The following is an 18,643-nucleotide window of genomic DNA, read 5'->3' as shown; positions in this document are numbered from 1 at the left end:
TGCAGAAGAGACACCAATGCACCAAGTAGACAAGCATATGAGGATAGAAAATGAGAGCAACCAGCGCTAGATCTGTCCGCCCAAAACGAAGAGAGAGGCACGAAATGAGGAAGAGAGCAGCAAAAGTAGCCACTCCTTCCCTGCCCCCTCAAAACTCTCCACCCGAATTAGACGAGAAACAGAAGAAGAAACACTGCCTCAATCATCCACATCTGCCTGCAGAAAAAGACCATCGAAAACATCCATAGAAACGGCACGAAACAGAGCAGAGCGCCACTATTACCAATGCCCCGCTTCTATTTTTTGGTGAAGGGTTCGGATTGGGAAATTTAGAAATGGATGGATCTCAGTTACTTTTCCTGGAAAGATAAATTGATTATGCCTTATTGGCTCTTGGTACCAAATTGTGTGAACGTCTGGTAATTTTTGTTTAAAAAAAATGTGTAGATTTAAATAATTGGTTTTTTTTTTGGATTTTTGAATAATTATTACTGAAATTTGGTATAATTATCGATCAAAGTGTAATTCTTTATACAAATGGCTGATCTGGAAATTTTTGGCATATTTTCTAAGCCATTGTATTGGCTGATCTGGAAATTTTTGGCATATTTTCTAAGCCATTGTATTTGAAATCTAGGAAATATTTTTTTAATTATAAGTTTGAGTCATAATTTTTATGATACAAGTGTTCTTAAAAAAAATATTAGATCTATTTATGTTATGAAAAATATATTTTAAATGATAAAAAATCACAATCCACTCATAATTATAAATAAAATTTATATTTAAAACAGGCAAAAAATAATTTAATTATATAATTTTAATAATTATTATTTATCATTTTTTAATTTAAAAATTATATATATATATATATATATATATATATATATATATATATATTTTTAATAAATATTTGTTATTAAAAAATATCTTAATTTATATTATATTTTTGTATTCAAGTTTCTGTGATTCATAATGAATTAAGTAACGTGTTTTGGTAGAAATTACATAAGAGAAATTTTTGACACGTTTCGAATCACACTTGTTAAGTGATGAACCACCACACTTGTTAGTTAGAAACGCGTTATCCAAAAATTTCTCTTATGTGATTTTTACCGAAAAACATTACTTAATTTATTACATTACACTTTTAAACAAAACAATTAAATCTTTATGAACTAAATTGCAAATTCCTATCTATATCATCTTTAATTCCATTAAATTTCTTTTACAAAATAAATATGCAACTATGTCTCACCTGAAACAATCTTGTAAAATAGCACTCAATAATTGTGTGCTAAAAAATGGAACTGTTTTGTTATTTCAGTGTATACTAACACAATATACTTTACCTTGATTATGTATTTTGTTCACGATAAGTATGGTTCTTGAAATCAAAATAAGTAGGACAAAATGAAGGGTATTCCAAAAAAGATTTCCTCCATGTGAAACTCTCATAAATTGTTAAATTGTTATTATTATATTTGAAATCCGATAATTGTTATGATTATATTTGAAATCCAATGATCAATTGGTATCTAGTATTTATAATGAGAACTTATATGGAATTTCTTAAAAGATTCAATATTCTCTTACTTTAGGGGTTAATAAAAAGAACCCAATTATTCATTTCTTTATTTTCAAACCCACTTTTCGTGAGAAATTAGGGTATTGAATATGAGGCATTCTGCAAGGTGCTCACCACAAATACTCTTTTGGAAAATTTTATAGACTAGATTTACAAATAAAAAATTTCAAAGGCTAGATTTACAACTAATCGCTTCTTTATGTGGATAAAGAAATGCAAATAAGTATATTTAACAAAGTTTATATGTAATTTCGAGAGATGAGTAATGGATAAGAACTCATCATTTTCAACTTCAATATTAACTAAACTTGACATATTTGTTTTCGAGCATGTTTTAGATTTTATGAAGGATAAGTGTTCATGAGTATATGATGATCATAGGAATGTTTTAAATTTTATGAAAGTTTAATGATTGTAAGTATGAAATTTAGGTTTAATAAAAAATAATAAAAAATATGTATTATGATTTGTTTTTAAAATAATAGTGTAAAATTATTTTACCTCTATTTTTCTCTTAACAAGGTAAAGAAAAGCAAAAGATATACAAATCTCTCTTTATGTGAAAGATCAATTTTAACATTTTATGTGAAGGAAATTATCAAAGAATTAAAGATGTGTAAGTGGATATATATTTAAAATCTCAAGGAAATTATATATATATATATGGGGTTTTATAAAATACGATAGTTGTCAACATCACAACAAATTTTAGAAAATCATTATTATTTTTTGTCAAACATAAGAGGTTTTATAAAATATGATAGTTGTCAACATCACAACAAATTTTAGAAAATCATTATCATTTTTTGTCAAACATTAGATATTGGAATACATTAAGTTTAAATTAAAATGAATCTTGAAGAAGTGAGTCTTTCACACTTTGTATATTCACTCACTACGAAAGAATACATAAAATTCATATCTAGAGCATCTTTTGATCTAAATTATTAACAAAAAACAAAATGGAGTCTATAATTGGGGAGAAAGGAAGAATTTCAAAAACTTCATATTGTTATGCCTTTGTGCTATTTAGAATTAAGGTGATTCTCGCAGAAAAGCTATGATTATTTCTCTGGTTCCAAGTTAAAATAATAATTATATAAGCCTTGAATTCACTAAATAATTGGTGATTCCCAAGTCAAATATAATTGAAAAAATAGATCACTAGGACACAAAACAATATGAGATAATTGATTTGCAATTAAACATTAGGCATTATACATTTTTATCAAAAATTTCTATTAGATCCCTATAAACAATCAGGGAGACATTATTTTGGGTTCACCCTCAATGGAATCACTAGAGTCCATCTTAAATATGAAGAAGTTTTTTAGATTTTTCTACAAAAAGAAAAATAAAATAAAACTACAACACATTACCACGGGGGCTTCATTGAATGAGCCTTTGACAGATCACGTGCGTTCGTGGCATACTAAGAAATACCCTTAATTTGACTACATATTGGAAAATACCTCTAAAAATCACATTATTTAACCCCCTACCAATACAAAACCAATACACCTTCCCAAACTAAAAAAACCACTATTTTCACTAGATATTGTAGGTATGCATTTTTTCGTTAACATTTTTTATACCCCTTTATAATTTTTCCTTAACTTTGAGCTCCCTTTTTTATGCTTGCTAATATAAAAATCCTTTACCTTTATATATCCCCCAATATATTATGTCATTTTTTCCTCAATATATATCCCCAATATGTATGCATGTGGTATGGTATTTCTCCCATAGTGAAGCCCCCATGGACATTACATTAGAGCTACATTCAATAACACTAGAGGACATAAAAAATATCTCAAAAGTAACTCTTCAAGAAAACAAAAAATTAATGCAAAATATGCAAAAAGAAGTTGGAAAAACTATCGCAGACAAAAATAAAGATATTTCTTACTTCAGGGACCACAGTGAAAAATTACTCATGTAAATTAATAATGAAAATAAGTTGTTGGAAACAAAGGACAAAAATTCATCAAGAAGGTGTTGTAGTAGCTATAACAACCAGGCTATATTTTTTTTTACAAGAGCCAAATTTAGGGTCGCCTCATCCAAAAATATAAGAAATTTATGTAACCTAGACCCTAATACCATTCTTCATACCCTTGAGCTATAATAAATGGGAAGGTGTTAACATAGAAAATTTGAAAAATTGAATGGCACATCGCAATCGTGCATTCCATCACATCACAATCATGCATCACAATTTTTTGTTGCAATTCATTTTGTATACCACCCCCTTCCATGCACTTTCCATAGTGGAATAACAACGTATATCACCCCCTTCCATTTCATTTTCACCATGTTATGTCATTTTAATCCTTCCTTTCTCTCTTGCACCATGTCGATTGGTAGCATATCCTTGCCGTTCCATCTTGTGTTGCATCACTTGGAGTTTTAACAATCATACCCACCCATGCCATGTTGCAAGTAGGTATTGCACATGCTTCTCTTGCATATGTTTTGTTAGTAAACCATAAGTGTTACCCTATTTTCATGTGATCATTCGTATGTCCAACCTTCACCTTCCACATATATACATATATAAATCAATATTATTACAATCTCCAACATGTAGCCACTTTTTATTTCCCCTTGTTGGCGCATTGTGATTTCACATCACATCGTTGCATTACCATTTTGTGTAGCACACATCACGTTTCATATTGAAGTGTCACACCTCTTTGCATGTCGCATCACAATTTTGTTTATCAATCTAATTTTTAATATTGCGCTACAGTGAAAACCCTTTACTCATCATGCCATGAAATTTTGCAATGTGATACACAATCACACCATAATCCATCCCTGCATCACATAACATATTGGTTTGTTAGTCTAGGCTTAAGTGTTTCTCTATGACACAATTGTTTCGCTTTGCATGTGATATTATTTTGTGATGTATTTCATAGTTGAGTTGCCATACATCGACACTATGGCACATTACTAAGTCATATCAAATCGCAATATTGATTAGTGCAAAAACACATCTCTTAGCCTCAGACTATACTTCTTTTTTACATTGCACACAAAGTCTGAAATTGGGTGAAGTGCAGGGCGACTCTTGGGCCATAGCACGGAGCTGCAGCAAACGTAGAAAACAGAGCTTTCTAGTTCATCTGTTCTAATGAATATCTTTGATCTTCTAGGTTCAATTGATTTGTAGTTCTTCATTATATCATCATCTGAAGAGATGACTACTCCCAAGAGAAGACCTATAAAAGAACCTATTCAGGTAGATTTCGAAGAAAGTCCCATCACATTAGTGCCCACTTATGCTGATACAAAAGTGCTATATTGATAAATCCATTTCTCTAGAATGGTATGAATTCTATAAACTGTTTACTAGGAGATAATATCCCAATGGGGAGGAGGACATCAATGTGTCTCAAAATGTCATAAAATCATGTTTATATAAAGTGGCTTCTCACCCAACAACGTTTCCATGTGGTGAGACTATAGAGTGGATAGGCAAGTGCATTGATATTAAATAGATGACCATCATAGGTAGTCATGGAAATGAATTTGTTGCACTTACTTATCCTTGGATAGATGAATACTACAAGTTGCCAAAACACCCAATCACATTCTTAGTAGCTAGTTACAACAAGTTTAATGTAAACAACAAAGATATCTGAAGGATTTGGTGGTAATACCCCAACAAGTTTAGAAGTAGACAAAACATGATATGTAAAACAAAGTCACTTAGAAGAGCATATCAGATGATCATGGTTATGTGTTGTAGACTAAATGGTGTGGCAACAACAAATTTCTTCGAGGAGAGCTTGGTTCCACTTGTGTATACATGCTCAGATGATGGGGCCAACTTCAATTAGGATGAGATTATTTCCACATCCATCTAATCCAATGTAATAAATGTTCAAAATATAGTAGAAGGGAAGCAACCAAAATTCCACGTAGCTTCCTACCTACTTGATGGCATATGTGTTAGTTGTGAGTTTGAGGTGATAGGGTGGGGATGGGCTCTCACTTCAGACATTCGACTTGTGCATATTTACTACAAGGAGTTATGGGATAGCTAGCATACAACATCATATACAAATATGGTGGAGGGCTTCATTCACCATTGTTACATATCTAGGAAAATTTTAGGGGCTAATATTGGCACGTGGGCTAATTTTCCATGTTTATTAAAAAAAAAAAAGATTCACCAATGTCCATTTTTTTTAAATATTATTTTGCCCAAATCTTATATTATAAAATAGGAATCTACAGTAAAAATTGGAATGTTTTTTTAGAGACTATATAAAATCATTAGAAATTCAATTATTTTACAAAAATATCGCCAAACATTTTATAGTTTATATATCAAGGACTAGTAAGATTTTCCAAAGTTTTTAAACTTCAAGTTAAATTTCCATCCTTGAAATTCTCACTATCCATATCCTATTTGATTATGATTCACCATGTATGTGAGATTATGCTAAGGAAGTATTACATGAAGTTGATGAATTGTTCACCCCACTAGAGTCGATGCATATTAGAGTTTTTGGGTTATGGAAACCTCCACACCATCTCCCATTATTCATGATCGACAAGATAATTTTACAAGAAATTGCATGTCAAATGGCTATAGGTGTCAATGGTATGCTGACATGATTGAAAAAGGAACCATGGCCTACATATCCCTTTTAGGTAGGGATGTACAGTATAAAAACTATAAGGAAACACAGGCATAAGCTACTAACCTAGATTTATTCAAGTTTGGAGACTGGACTTCCATAGATATGACCCAAGGGGAATGGTATTAACACATTGTTCCAAATGTAAATGTGAATGGTATTACTAGTCAAAAACCAAGAAAGACAAAGAACGAATAAAAAACTACTACAATGTTGTAGAATCCCTGAGAAACATGAATGGATCCAATCCTACAACAGGAGAATCTTCTAAAGGAAAGGATGTGGAGGATAAGAAAGATACATAAAAAGGGTAGAAAAAAAGAATTTGTTAAGAAAGAAAAGGAAAAACATTAAAAGAAGATCTAAAGTTAAATAAATAAAGAGATAAAAAAAGAGGAGGAGGAGGAAAAACAAAAGGTAAGGGAAAAAAGAGAAAGATTACAAAAGGAGGAAAAAGAAAAGAAACAAAAGCAATAAGAGTGTCTTTAAAGTGAAATAATGGAAAAAAAAGCCTAAATGAGGCAAGGTTAAAAGAGCAACAAGAATAATAGGCTCAAAACACAAGAACTATTGGTTTACCTAGAATGAATATTGATCTGACAACCTCAAATGACACACCATTAATAAGAGGCCATTTTTTGATTAGGGAGATGGAAATCACTATAAGTGATGATAATCAGGTTATGAACTTGGTAATTTTATGCTTTGACATGAAAACCAATCGGATTTTCCATGAAAGGAGAAGTATTTAGCTTGAGAGCTAACAAAACCCATCTCAATAACCATGGAGAGAAACATAGTGTCTAACATTTTAGAAAATTCCTTGGCCATAGTCTCAGCTAGGACAACCTTTTCCTCAACAACAAAAAGAAATATTGAATATTTAATGGAAAAGGTAAAATAACAAGATAAGACCTTGAATAAAGAACATCATGAAATCAAAAAGTTATGGAAAGAAAATCAAGCTTTATCTACCTCAATCTCTTACAACAAATATTGTAAGAGCACAATCATTAGAAGACATAGTGAAGAAACTATATGAGGAGCTTGGGAAACTCCAAAATATGGCTGTCATACTCATCTTGATTCAAAATGTGTGCAGCTCAAGGAAATTTTTTTAGCCATTTATATAATGCATGCATGGATTAAAAAAACCCTAATTCACTAGAGGCAATGTCAAGAAAAGATGAACTAAGTTGGGAAAGAGATTAAGCTAAACTCAGGCTTTCCATCCTAGCTCAAGAGAAGCTTGAAAAAGATGTGATGAAAACTATGAATACTACCAACAATATCACATCATGATGAGAAAGCTAATAAAATATCACAAGTTAGTATCCATCAGATCCTAAGGAGAGGTGAGGTTTGAGCAAGATATAGAACAAGAAATATATGAAATGATTATCACACAACGATCAACACTCATCGAAACATTTACAAAGCTGACCAAAGAGGCATTTGAACAACACCTGGTGGAGCCCATTAAGCTGCACACAATTCTCACTTCATTCTTTCATAGAATCTAAGCTGACCTAAAGACAATGGTGCCTAATACGTGTGACTACAAAGTCATCAATCAAGGTTTAATTTCAAGATTTTTTTTATATATTGCAGTAGATTATAAGGCTTGGCACACTCATATGACCCAAGGATTATAAGCCTTGCTAATTTCGGGGTCGATCTCATGTTAGGTGTTTATTTCATTCAAAAGATTATTTTGGAATTTTAATGAAACAAAATTAGAACATAAAGTAAATTAGAAATTAGACAAGAGGAAAGGTGAGAAGTCATGGAACGTGAACAATCACCTCATTTTATATAAATATAAACCTCTAGTAAGGAGATGGGGTTCTTAGTTTTTGAGGCTCTTTGTGTAATTTTTTTTTAAAGGGAGAAGCTTGTAATAACCTTGAGGACTAGTTTCAACTTTATGCACTCCCACTATTGGGATTCTTGAAGATAGTTTGTGACATGGCATTGAAAGTTCATCTCTAATAATTAGAAGCTTGAAGGGGCATGGCAATGATTTTCTATCTTGTGTTATGTATTGCTATAAGACTTTTCTTCATTTATGTTTGATAATATATGATTGTTGTATATTTGTGGTTGGTTCATGAACTATTTCGTTAGTTGTAAGCTCTTAATATTCCAAGAACTTCTTGTTGATTTTTGTATTTGTTTATGATGGTTGTTGATTGTAAATTGTTTCAAAATTAATATTTAGTATATTTTAGCTGTCATGTGTCTTAATAAGAGGTTTCCATCACTCTTTCTTCAAAATTCACGCTTATTATAAATTTGTTGTAGAATTATTTGTACAAATTCATTTAAAGTATAATCATTAAAGTTTATTTTTATTACATTCCATCAAGGAAATTAGTTTGTGTTTCCCTTTCGTATCTCATCTGTCCAAAATTGAACATTCACAAAAGCATAAGATGGCAGGCAGGCCAAGAAACCTTACGAGACTCATCCCAAATGATGTGAAGAATAATTGGGACCTCATATTGGAGATATCCCCTTAAGACTGTAAGAAATGCATTTAGCCCTGCCAACATCACAATAAATATGATCATTGTTTCAGAAAATCACTATAATTTTTTGTGAAATATCAGATGCCAATTGAATAAGACCCTTCTGTGAAATTATCAGACCATTGTATTGTGATATTGGAATAAATTAAGTTTAAATTAAAAGGAATATTGGAGAAGAAAGTCTTTCACACTTTTTACATTCATTCATTACGAAAGAATACATAAACTTCATATCTAGAGCACCATTTGAATTGGAGTCTATAAGGAAGATTTTCAAAAACTTCATATTGCTATGCTTCAATGCTATTTAGAATTAAGGTGACTCTTGCAAGAAAATATATTATTATTTCTATGGATCTGGCTAAAAATAATAATTATAGAAGCCCCATATTCGCTAAACAATTGGTGATTCCAGAGTCAAATATAATTGAAAAATTAGATCACTAGGAAAACATAATTTATTTATAATTAAACATTGGGGATATAAATTTATATTGCAAATCACTATTAGATCCCTATGAAGTGATCAAGGTGACATTATTCTTTGTTCACCCTGGATGGAATTACTAAAGTCCTTCATCTTAAATATGAAGAAGAATTTTTTGACATTTTTCTACAAAAAGAAAAAAATAACACTACACGACAATTTTTTTTTGTAAGTTTGGCATTGGTGAGCCTACATCATAGACATGTCCAAGAATAACACCCAAATAGGGCGGGGAATTGAACCAATGATTTAACATCTAGGAGTGCCTTAACAGTGCACTCTATCATCGTCTATCTAAGCCCCCATGGACAATACTACATGACATTACATTAGAGCTAGATTTAGTAACAATAGAAGACACAAAAAATATCTCGAAAGTAATTCTTTAAGAAATGAAAGATCAATGCAAAATGTGCAAAAATAGGTTGAAAAAATTATCATGGAGAAAAATAAAGAAATTTCTTGCTTCAAGGATCACAGTGAAAAATTACTTATGAAAATTAAGTTGTTGGAAAACAAAGGACAACAATTTATCAAGAAGGAAGTATCAAAATATTCAGATGTGGAAATTCAAGTTGAAGAAAAGGGAACAAATATAGATGTTATTAATTTCATATCTCAATTAAATTTGAATCCAATTGTAGTCAATTCATACTTGGATGTTGTAGTTCAAACTACATAAATTCTAAGAGAAGATCTAGTAATCAAACTAGCAACATAAATATACAAAGAAGATCATATGCCAAAAAAGTAAGGAAAATTCCACAAGTACAATAAAATAAAATCAGGACACAAGAAATCCTTATTGACACCCAAAAAAAAGAGAAAATATCTCAACCATTCAACAAATCCATAACACTCAAGACAAAAACAATTGAGTTACATTTCTAAGAATAGCAATGTCAACACAATTAAGTGTTATGATGACAATCCATCTTTGGAAGCCTATAAGTGCAACGTTGCACAAAAGATTGATTTTGGATGGTTATACCATTTCATAGTATGAAAATTATGTACCATGATTAGAATTTCATATTATCTTGTATCATCGAAGATGAAATCTCTAAGAATTCGGAAATATGCAAATATGTTACAAGACAAAGAAAAAGATAACACACCTTTCCATCTGTAAGGTTTGAAGACAAAGCATTTCTCAAGGGGAAGGAAATGTTATGAACATGAATATGGAATAATTCAAATAATAAATAATATAAATAATAATAATAATAATAATTCATAACTATGAAAGGGCATGTCTCAAAAGATAAAACTCTTTATGAAAGGGCACTTCCATCTAATATTTATATGAGGTCCATCATTTTATTCAACCATATCACTTTTGTACTCAAAGCATTGATTTATAAATATTACTTATCCTATGATGGATATTCTCGTATTTTAGATATTTTGAATATGTGTGATAATGAACTTTGTTCGTATCAAACATATATGAAGGAGAGATATGTTAAATATGTTCCCCCATAGAAATAAAAGTATTGAATATGGAGGTGTTATACTTGATGAGTTCATTAGAGAAATTTTGAGGCTTAAAATAGACCTCCTAAGAAATGTTATAAAATAATAATGGAAATAATAAAATAAGATTAGATTACATCATCAAAATTTTAGAGGGAAAAATAAAAAAGCTACTTTTTCAACTTGTATTTTAAACTTATCTCCCTATGATTTTACTCAAATTTTGAGTAGGATCACTCATTGGATGCATAATTTAATTCTTCATCCAAGGATTACCCATGTTGTATACTTTTGATGCTCTATTTGAATAAATGAATCCCTAATTTTAGCCTAGAAAACGGTATTTCTTTTGTTGTTCCTGTATGGGTTAATCTCCTACATCTCCTTCTTCATTGTTTGAATGATGAAACTTTAAAAATTGTAAATACCTTAAGGAAATGCATTGATAAGTAAGAATTGAAAGAAGGGATGCTTTCTTGTGTAAGACTATGTGAAGAAGTGGACCTTGAATTTTTTTTATCAAAGACAATCCAACCCAGTCTTAACAATTGGAGTTGTATTTAAGAGGTAGACTATGACTAATTCCCATTCAAGTGTAAGATATGCCATGAATATGTAAACTTCATTAGAAATTTCTTGAAGGCCTCTTAGAAATAAAATCAAACTTAGTAAGGTGAATAGTGGAAATGACCAAGAAGTAGAAGACCTAGTGAGGACCCCAGTTGGCAATGGTGATTCAATATATCCACCATTAACACTTTGCTTGTACTCTTCATTTTCCTGGCCGACACAACCATGTATCATGATAAGATTCCCCAAGGAAGCCCTCTTCCTCGAATTTCCTAGGTTTGTCCAAGTTTCTATAAATAATCATTTTTTCTTAATCATATTGCTTCCTTAGAGTTAGTGGTAATGTGTTCTCATATAGATGTTTATCGATACCATATATAAGCTAAGGATTATAATGTTCCAGTGGTGCAAGAATGACATGGATGAAATTAGGGAAAGATAAAGGGGTTTCCATGTAAACTATCAATCACCTCCTTCACACTCCGCAGTGACTACAAAAATCTCTATCCACCTAGATCAAGGAATTGCTATATTGTATATAAATATGTTCTTACCATAACAAATGTTGTGTTGCCATCATATATTTAAGCATTATGGGACATTATTAGTGTCTTTCACTAGCGGGTCTTGGCTTGAGTTTAGAACCAAGAATGAATTCATATTGGTGGGATAATTAATTTATTCTTATTCACCTGTGGGGAGTTTCTTTTCAAGAATACATCATTGAAAGAGTCATGATTTCACCATAAAAGTGAGCCTCCATAACTTCTTCCACTGCCAAGCTAACTCATCAAGCTCTTTGTCTTCCATAATATAAAGATAATCTTTGTTGGTTGTATATTCCCCTTGGAAAGAATGGACCCAATGAAAAATATCTTCCCTAGCGCTTAATTTAACATGGGATGCATTCAAAGAAGTAGCGTAATTTTACCACAACCTAATCCAAACAAGTGGAAAATTTAATTGATTTGTGTCCATCCAAGCCTATGCTCAAATAGACATTATGTTCGAGTCCGCCCTTGATTTATAGTTATATGTCCATTTTTATTTAGGAAAGCTACTAACTATTGTGGTAGCATGAAATTCTCCCACAACTGACCCAAGCATCTTGACCAATTCTAACTTGTTCACCCAAGCTAACCTTCCATGTTAAACCATGTTCAATCACACCAAAAGACTCAATAAAAACTTTCCACACAAGTGAAACATTTGGCTTGTGTTTGTTTATGGATTTGATCCAATCTTAGATGGAAAAAGGGAATGTTTACTTTCCTTAGACCACATCAGTCCATAAAATTTCCTTGGATATCAATATCCATCCTACCTTGGCGTCTAATTCTTTGGAAAAAGACACCATATTTTTTAGATCCCAGTGGCCTCGTTTCTTTGGAATTTATTTTTTCTCCCATTTAACCCATTGGACAACTTTGCTATATTTTGAACCCAACCATAGAAACCTACAACAAGCTTTGCAAATATAAATTAGGATTAATTTTGGAATCCATGCTAAAGATATCTAGAAAACCGATATCGCTTCTAAGACAGATTTGATAAGCACCAAACTTTCTGCTTTAGACAACCACATGAAGCTCCACACCTTGAGCCTTTTTCCAATATTTGCTAACAAACAATGCTAATAGACCTTTCTATAGCTGTTGGTTTTTAGATAAAAACCCAAATATTTGAGCCCTCCTTCAATGATATTTGATTAAAAAGGGAAGAGATTTTGGGAATTGGAAAGCTCATCTATGGATAGACCCACTGTAGAGAAGGATGATTTCTGCAAATTTACCAATATACATGTTGCTTTTTCATACAGAGATATAGCTGATTTTATCAAGGCTAGATCCCTCCTTGATCCATTGTTGAACAATAGAATGTTGTCAACAAAAAATAAATGCGTAATGGTCAGATCTCTGTTACTAAAACACATTTTAGCTATCCACTCCTCTTCACCTCAACTAATAATCTACTTAGTCCTTCCACAACCAGAAGAAATAATTAAGGAGACAACTGACAACCTCGACAGAGACCTCTTTCAGCATGAAAAAAAATCAAAGGTGAATATATTGATAAGCACCATAAAGGAATTTGAGGTTATACAACACATGATCCAATTGATGAACCTTACCTCAAAACCCATATGTATTAGAAGCATTCTGATGTAAACCCAACTAACCCTATCATATGCCTTATATAAGTCGATTTTGAGGACCATTCCTTTTAGCTTCTTATTTTTAAGAATATGGAGGCCCTCATGCACTACCCCTATGGCCTCATGGACCTGCCTTCCTTCCAAGAAAGAAAATTTCACCTTTGAAATATGTTGGGATAGAACCAACTTCTGTCTATTAGGAATGTGTTTTGTAATTTTTTTTAATATACTATTACATAAAGAAATTGACTTTAGTTCATCAAAAGAGTGGGGGGAATAAATCTTGGGAACCAAAGCTATAAAGATGGATTTAAATGCATTATACATCTTATTGAATTGTATATATCCCTTAACTACTTTAATGAGATCATCCCCAATAATATCAAAAAATCCAGTGAAGAACTTTCCCTCTTCAAATATTGGCATTAAAAGATATTTTTCTACAATTCTAAGCCACTTCATCCTATTCACAACAACCAATTATTCACCAATTTTTTTTTATAGTTATAAGCATAATTAATAATTGGATTTCTGAATGTTTAGCTTTATATAGTTTTCAGATTCAAATCTCTGATCTGAATGAAATACTTTGCTATTTGTGGGTCAGAAGTTCCAATAAGAGGTCTTTGTAATTGATGTTTGACATACTTTTGGTGAAGCCCAATCCATTGGGATGTGTGTCGATCTGAGTGTACCATGCTCGAGGTGCCCGTTTGATACCATACAAGGCTCTCCTGAGTCTACACATGTGTCTCCTGGTCATATGTCTCAAATCCCTTTGGCTACTATATCTAAATTTCTTCCTCAACAACACCATTGAGAAAGGTGGTTTTCACATCCATATAATGGATCTTGTAGCTCATTTGCGCATCCAATGTTAGAATGGTTTTGATGGAGGAATATCTTGCAATTGGAGAAAATTTTTCTTCATAGTCCACTCCCTCTAACTGAGAGAATCCTTTGGCCACAAATCTAGCCTTGTACTTTTTGATGCTCCCATGAGCTGCATGCTTCACTGTAAAACCCTCCTCCCACATCCACCCAAGTTATTGTGCCATCCAGGGTAAACATGAGATGAGAGGCTACTATGATTAGATTCAATCTCCTAGGTGACCTTAAGGAAGTGGAATCAACAGAATATCACACATAGCCATCCAACACCATCAACAGAACCCTCGAGAGACAAGTCAACCACTCAGACAACTTGTTCCAAGGTCCCACTGTTGTTCTTGATAATTTAAGGTTCAGTCGCTCTCATGCTATGGGCAAGGGAGCGGCTAGAGACCTACAGTCACTCTCATAGGCCTGCATGCCAGCAACCATGGATGAAACTGACCAATTATGTGCTAGCAACTCCGAGATTTGAACCACTTTTTTAGGCCCAAAGCCCATGCCACTTCCCAGAATGGAATGAAAGCTCATAATTAGGTAAAGTATAGGGAAACAATGATGTAAAAGTAAATATTTGATCAATGCCTTAACCATACCCCTACTAACCATGACAGGAATTTCATAAAACATATCATCGACATGTAACCTACAGGTGTAAACAACAAAGTTAAGTGTAGGGATATCTTACTTATCTGAGAATCGCCATGAACCATTGTTTTCTCATGTCACTTCCTTTAACAATTTCCCTAGCTATCAACAACGAAATGAACACCCATAGGATGTCTTTCCCAACATTCATCTTGGAATAAGTGTTCCATTCATCCGTGGCTATTGTTTTTAGCATTTATTACATGGAATTTTCACCAAGGTTGTTACATTCACTTTGTAGATCCATCTGGAACCAACCACTTTGTAGATCCATCCATCATAATTAGGTCTAAACAAACAAACTTTATTGTGGGGCAACAAATCCTTGATGGCATAATCTCGGCTCATGAAATACCTCACTCTTTGAAATCTTGACGAAGGCTAGGGATGTTGATGAAATTGGACTTATCTAAAACATATGATCACTTAAATTAGCAATTCCTCTTTCAGATGCTCGCAATCATTGTATTTTCTTAAGGGTAGATATGATGGACTAGATCCATGGTAATAACCCCTTTTTTTTATTATTCTCAACAGATCTTCCTCAAGGAAATTCCACTCCATCCAAGGCTTGAGGTAAGGTGCTTCCTTATCCCCATTCTTACTTATTATCACAATAGAAGACTTGGTCCTTTTTCTTCAAGAGGCAAAGTGAGAGGGTCACATAAAAGGAAAAAGATCCCTAAAACTGATCTCTCGGTGACACACCAGCAATTTGTGGACAATAATATGCTCTTTGGAGAATTGAAAATTTGAGAGATTAAAGCCTTGCATGTTATTCTGGAAAAGTTTGAGCTAGCCATAAGTATTTTGTTTCCTTCCTGTTGCGTCGTTTTCTGACTTGTTGTCACATCCATGTCTTGCTGTTGTATTTATGCTACAGAATGAACAGGGGAAAAATTTGAAAATTGGAGACAGAGCAGAGGATTAAAGGAACGTAGGAGTGATCAGGTGTGGGGAGACCGAATAGGGAGGACAGAGCTTCATATCGGATATACAGGGATTACATGAGCTTTGAATTTAGAAAAGGATCGCAAAGGAATCGAGACCAAATCGCAATCGTATCGGCGTAGGAGAGGCCGTGGCAGTTAGGGGGTTGATTTTCATTTAATATTACAAACATATTTTAACAGAGTAAAACTTCGTAAAACTCGACTTAGTGGGCTTGAAATATTATTAAAATTAGCAGATAATGCCTTTGGGTACGGAAGTTGCGTATATATAGAAGATGTGTATATACAAAGGTTGCGCCTATATAGAGACTGCATTTTTGTGCATATATGGAAATTGTGCATATATGGAAGATATGCGCATATCTTCTATATATCTGTGACTTTCTTATATGTGCATATCTTTTGTATATACACATCTTTTATGTATCTGCATCATATATGTGCAAATTCCATATATAGAAATTGTGCATATACGGAAGATATGCGCATATCTTCGGTATATCCATAACTTTCTTATATGTGCATATCTTCCGTATATGCATGTCGTTTATGTATCTGCATCATATATGCACAAATTCCATATACAAAAATTGTGCATATATGGAAATTGTGCATATACGGAAGATATGTGCATCTCTTCCGTATATACATAAATTTCGTATATGCGCAAATTCCATATATAGAAATTGCGCATATATGGAAATTGTGCATATACGCAATATATGTGCATATCTTTCATATATGTGCATCTACCGTATATGCACAACTTCCGTATATGCACATATCTTCCGTATATGCGTAAATTTCTTATATGTGCATATCTTTTGTGTATGCACGTCTTTTATATATGTGCATCTACTGTATATGCACAACTTCCATATACAAAAATTGCGCATATATGGAAATTGTGCATATACGGAAGATATGTGCATATCTTCTGTATATGCATAACTTTCTTATATATGCATATCTTCCATATATGTACATATTTTATGTATGTGCATCTACCGTACATGTGCAACTTCCATATATGGAAATTTTTCATATACGGAAATTGTGCATATACGGAAATTGTGCATATACGGAAAATATGCGCATATATTTTATATATGCGAAATTTTTCTATATGCACATATTTTCCAGGTATATATGCAAATTCCATATACGGAAATTGCACATATATGGAAATTGTGCATATACGAAAGATATGTGCATATCTTCCGTATATACATAAATTTCGTATATGCACAAATTCCATATACAGAAATTGTGCATATATGAAAATTGTGCATATACGGAAGATATGTGCATATCTTCCGTATATACATAACTTTCTTATTTATGCATATCTTCTGTATATTCACGTCTTTTATGTATGTGCATCTACCATATATACGCAAATTCCATATGCGGAAATTGTGTGTATACGCAATATATGCGCATATTTTTCATATATGCCCATCTTTTGTATATGTGTATCTACCCTATATGTGCAACTTCCATTTATGCGCATATATTCCATATATGCGTAAATTTATGATATGTCCATATCTTCCGTATATGCACGTCTTTTATATGTGCAACTTCCATATATAAAAATTGTGCATATATATGCGTAACTTTCTTATATGTGAATATCTTCCATATATGTACGTCTTTTATGTATGTGCATCTACCGTACATGTACAACTTCCATATATGGAAATTTTGCATACACAGAAATTATGCATATACGGAAGATATGCACATATCTTCTAGGTATATGTACAACTTCTGTATATACACATAACCTCCATGTATGTCAAACTTTAATATATATAACTTCCATATATGTGCATCTTTTGTATATGTGCATCAACCGTATATGCGCAACTTCTGTATATGCGTAACTTACTTATATGTGTATATCTTCCGTATATGCATGTCTTTTATATATGTGAATCTACAGTATATGCGCAACTTCCATATACAGAAATTGCACGTATACGGAAATGTGCACATATAAGAAAATTATGTATATACGGAAGATATGCACATATCTTCCGTATATGCACAATTTCCATATATGTACAATTTCCATATATGCGCAATTTCCATATACGGAAATTGTGCATATACGGAAGATATGTGCATATCTTCGGTATATCCCTAACTTTCTTATATGTGCATATCTTCTATATATGCATGTCGTTTATGTATGTTCATTGTATATGCGCAAATTCCATATATAGAAATTTCACATATACGGAAATTGTGCATATACGGAAGATATGTGCATATACGGAAGATATGTGCATATCTTCTGTATATATATAACTTTCTTATATGTGCATACCTTTCATATATCCACGTCTTTTATGTATGTGCATCTCTTGTATATATGTAAATTCCATATACAGAAATTGCGCATATACGGAAATTGTGCATATATGCAATATATGCACATATTTTTTGTATATGTGCATCTTTTGTATATGTGCATATATCGTATATACGAAACTTCCATATATGCGCATATATTTTGTATATGCATAAATTTCTTATATGTGCATATTTTCCATATATGCATGTCTTTTATATATGTGCATCTACTGTATATGCGCAACTTCCATATACAAAAAATGTGCATATACGAAAGATATGCGCATATCTTCCATATATGCGTAACTTTCTTATATGTGCATATCTT

This window comes from Pinus tabuliformis, chromosome X, assembly GCF_031772625.1.
Source record: "Pinus tabuliformis cultivar Carrire ecotype Pingquan chromosome X, CPIR1, whole genome shotgun sequence".
NCBI classification, from domain to species: Eukaryota; Viridiplantae; Streptophyta; class Pinopsida; order Pinales; family Pinaceae; genus Pinus; species Pinus tabuliformis.
The sequence above is the reverse complement of the archived record's forward strand: the minus strand, read 5'-3'. Positions refer to the sequence as shown.